The sequence below is a fragment of the Choloepus didactylus genome, chromosome 6 (assembly GCF_015220235.1).
Source record: "Choloepus didactylus isolate mChoDid1 chromosome 6, mChoDid1.pri, whole genome shotgun sequence".
NCBI lineage: Eukaryota > Metazoa > Chordata > Mammalia > Pilosa > Megalonychidae > Choloepus > Choloepus didactylus.
Window position 1 is genome coordinate 82,190,315 of NC_051312.1, and position 4,717 is coordinate 82,195,031.

General features: G+C 41.4%; 2 pseudogenes; both read right to left on the reverse strand.

The window, feature by feature from the left end:
• Positions 1-950, reverse strand: LOC119537130 (annotated as a pseudogene).
• Positions 951-3,611: 2,661 nt separating this feature from the next.
• On the reverse strand, positions 3,612-4,508 carry LOC119538248 (annotated as a pseudogene).
• Between the last annotated feature and the right edge of the window lie 209 nt (positions 4,509-4,717).

The following is a 4,717-nucleotide window of genomic DNA, read 5'->3' on the forward strand; positions in this document are numbered from 1 at the left end:
CTAGGAAGAAAATGTTTTCTTTCCTTGATTATACCTTGGATAGATTACTGTTGGGATCCATAATTCAGAAAAAAAAATCTGTGCCACCTGCTTATGGATTACCTTGTTTATTACAGCATAGGCAATACGGTTGAGTACAGGTGGCACAAGGAATTACATAGTAGACCGAAGAATGTTGGCAGATGTCCAAATGGTGGCTGAAAAAGGAGAAGACGACTAGAATATAAAACTCAAGGAACATGAAAATTTGAGCTGTGCACATGTTAAATGCTTTGAATCATGCCTCGTTTTGTTGTAGATGAAAAACAGCCTGGAAAGTCAGGATATAGGAGACAAGGATAAAAATCATGTCAATTCCCAGAATTGTAAAACCCACAAAGAGACAACATATTTTATTGACTCACTTGCCTTTGGCAGCCAGCTTGACTGCAGCCATGTGTTCATAGTAAGAATGGGCAGTAACAGTGGAGTGGAAAACGTGCAGTCTTTTGACTAAAATGGGTAGCTGGCTTACCAGCATGGTGGCTATGATTGCCACCACCACCATCAGGCAACACAAGATGAAAGGTGTGAGGATGGAGATGTACCTCAAAGAATAACATATTAGACAAAGACCATGGCCAACAGGATGCCAGGTTCCATGCACTGCAAAGCATGGACATAAAAGAGCTGGGCTAGGCAGGCTTTGTCAAGGGCCATGGAACAGGAGCTGAACTAGAAGATGGCCAACATCTTGGGAGCAGTGGCTGTGCAGATCCCTACATCAGTGGCTGCTTGAGCTGGTGCAAATGGTGTTCTGCAGAGATGATGATTTGATCTTTCCCAGTAGAGCCACCAGGCACACTGCAAAGAAGGGAAAATCCAAAACTGAATATTCCCTAGTCCAAGAATCTCAATTAGTGTTCAATTACTGTTCTGGGGTCCAGATTTGACTTGTTGATGGATGCCATAGAAGTTAGTGATGTCTCTTCTCACCACTGATTCTGGTACATGCAGAACGAGAACATGAATGGGAAATGAAAAGGCTGCAGCCCACTACCATTCAGACAAACTGAGCATTGAACATATGCTTCAGATGGAAATTTAGCCAGATGATCCTGAGTTTCTACACCATAGGTTAGGATAGCAGAAGCAAGCAACCCTGAAAAGCTTCAGTAGAACCATATATGAAGATGAGAAACGGGAAAGTTTCAGCATTTCTCACTTAGCTCTTTTGGAAATAGAAACCATGACCCTCAGAGCACTAATCTTTTGTGATTTCCATGAGCTGCCTGAAAAACCACATTGGGCTTTATTTCTTCGCCAGCTTCTAGATGCCAGCCTGATTTCACTGCAATTGAAAATTCCCACACATTCTGTTTCTATAGTCCTGTGTATTAGTGTTAGTGTATAGCTGTATGAGAGCCCTCATTCTGAGTTACACTGCTCTTGGTCCCAGATAGTGGGTTATGCAGTTATCTCTGAGTCTTTAGCATTGGTTCTTAATTGGTAGGCTAGAGTTTAGCTCTCTTATATTCACTCATTCCTTCACTAAAATATTCAGCAAGTCACTGTTGTGCCCTGTGACTGTGGCCCTCGGAGGAGATCTGAAGAGTATGGGTTGCTTGCAGAGACAGCCAGGGGCTGATGGTTCAATAAATGAATTAAGGCCCATTGATGTTTAGGGTGGATTAATTTTGTGGAATAGGAAGGTGGAATATAGACATTGATTTCACAGAGGATTAGGTGATTTAAAGAGAGAGGGAGAGGGAGAGGAAGGCTACAGAACAGAATTTAAGGAAAAATGGGAAGTTAAAATATGATAGGTTATAATGTAAAGCAGAAGAATCTGGTTATATTGCACATAACCTGCATCTGGATTAGCAAGATTTTGTTAATTTTTTTTCCAGTGTTTAAAGCTCTCTAGACTCCTTGAACCGTGCTTAAGGATACACATCTTCCGATTTGCATAATGGGGATCCACTTTCTCTTTTAATAACTTTATACCATACCATGACGCTATACACCACACTATACTATGACTAGTTAACTCGGGTTTGAATCACGAAGCTGCTTTATAAATTATGCTCGACTTATAATGCCCACCTCCGTAGTTCTGTTCTCTCTTTTGCATTGTCTTTTTTTCCCTTCTGAGAGATACTAATAACGTATTTAAGAAGACAAGCATTTGCTGCAGGCTGTCAGTCTCTATAGTTTCTTACCTTCCTTTGCTCATCTCAAACTGCTTTTGCCTGAAGGATGAATTCTGGGAGGAGGGTCATACCAGAGAGGAATTTCTAAGGTTTCTGTCCCATAGCAGCGACAGGGCCAGGGACCCAAGAAGGGGGAACTGACCGGCCCCAGAGTACCTTGGGGAGGTGCCAAGATCCTCTTCCACTGCTCTCCAAACCTGAGCATTGTTGGCCTGTGTAGCAAATGCAGCCCTTCAACTAATTGTCTCTCATGCACCTTCAGTTAACTGTCCTACAGCCCCTAGGAATGGTAGAGTTTTTAAGTCTCCTCCGTGGAGGACTTTGACAGGGTGGGTTGAAACAGTGGTCACCATCAGAGCCAGGTCTCGGGGGAACTGAATCCACTGATCAAAAACACCAGTGTTGTGGAAGAAGAAGTTTTTAAGTGCCTTTCTGACATCAGCAAGCTAGCTAGGGGCTGGACCCCACAGTGGCCTGCTGTGAGAGTGGGGGATAGGTGTCAGTGGCCACTGAGAAGAGAGAGTAATTTACTGCTCTGTACCATAATTTATCAACCTCTTCCTTGCGCTCTTCCTTGGATGCTGTACAGTCTTCTTCTGGCTTCTAGAGTTTCAAAATAGTTGTGTCACACTGTTGCTGCCAATGTAATAGTCATTTTGGTGGAAGGAGAGAGTCCCGCAGCCCCTACACTTCCATCTTCCCATACCCTCCCATATATCTTTACATTCTGAATGTATTGCAAACAATTGAAAATACAATTAACAAACTATCTTTTATGTCTGGGAACCTCATATCACCAGATGTTTCAGAGGACTTGAGGACAGAGGCATTTTTAATTGTTTATTTGAATTGCTGATCACATACCACTTACACATGCACATACACACACACTTGTTTAGGAGATGCTGACCCTGTGTGTGTGTTTGTGTGTGTGTTTATTCTTTCTGCACACTTCAGTCACTGCTGATCTTGCCAGAGTTAATTACTCCTTTTATTGCTTTTTCCTAATTGAACACTTTCTTTATCTTTTAGAGTAATAAATTTAAAAATTTCTCAAGTTGTTATTTGCATTGTGTTGCTGTGGTTGTTTCTGATAGAGTTATATACTTGGTTGTGAAGACAAGTAAAAATGGAAAAAGAGGTGGCAAAAATAGTTAAAAGCAATTATGACACCACACCTAATTCTCAAGGCATCTGATCTAGAACGTTAGTGCTGATTAATTATGTCAGTATCTTGAAATTATACTGGCCTGCTGGCAAAAAGCAACGTATCATTGTGTTCAATCTCTATTCTTCCATTCTCATTCATGGAACCCTATATTTGTTCAGAAAGTGCCAACTGAGCTGGTTTTTCTTTGCAGCTGAAATTTCCCATCAATGCTGTTTCTCACATAACTTCACCCAGAGCAGATTTCTAATCTACTGGCTCTTCACTGAGTACACAATGGGATTCATTGGGGTGGAACCAAAAAGAAGATATCAGCAATAATGATTCTAATAACAGGAGAGGCAGTTTTGGCAAACCAATGGAGGACAGACAAGGTAACAATAGGTACATAGAAGATGAGTACAGCACAGAAATGGGAGGTACAAGTGTTGAGGACCTTGAGGCGGCCTTTGTGTGAGGCAGTGTCCAGAACAATTTTCAATATCATCATGTAAGATACAGAAATGCACACTAATTCTGTCATAGTTATAAGAGCCACAAAAAAATCCGTAGATGATATTGACCCTGTTTTCAGAACAGGCCAGCTTCATGACATCCTGGTGGAGGCAGTAGGAGTGGGATAAAAGGCTTTTCTTACAAAATTTCAGCCTCCTTAGAATAAAGGGAAAAGGAAGGATGAAGAAAAAACTTAACCCAGCAAATAGAAGGACGACTTTAATGACACTGGCACTGGTAAGAATAGACGTATATTGGAAAGGGGTATAGATGGCTATAAAGCGATCAATGGACATGATGAGAAGTACTGAAGACTCCATAGCTGAGAATCCATGAATAAAAAATGTTTGTGCAAAGCAGGCATTGGGGGAAATTCCTGCATCATTGAATAAGAAGATTCTCAGCATGGTTGGAAGGGAGGAGATGGACAGTCCCAGGTCAGAAACTGCCAGCATGGAGAGGAAATAATGCATAGGCTCATGCAGAGAGCTCTCTGTCTTTATGAAAAAGATGATGGTGCAGTTCCCCAGGATGGCAAGGAGGTACATGAGGCAAATGGGGAGAGACAACCAACTGTGAGCTGTCTCCATCCCTGGAATCCCAATCAGGAAGAAGGTAGAAATTTCCACTTCCGAGGTGTTGAAGGCTGACATAGCAAATATGAGGGAATCAGGATGTGGGTATCAACAGAACCTTCCTTCAGTGGCATAAAAAAAATTGTGTTAAATTAGTGTATTTTTGTCATTTGGTAAATAGAAAGCTTGAGAGTGCAGCCATTTTCCCATAATAATTCTTAGGACTAATACAAGATATCTAGAAGTAATCTCATGATCCATATTAATAGGATAACAAATAAAAAATG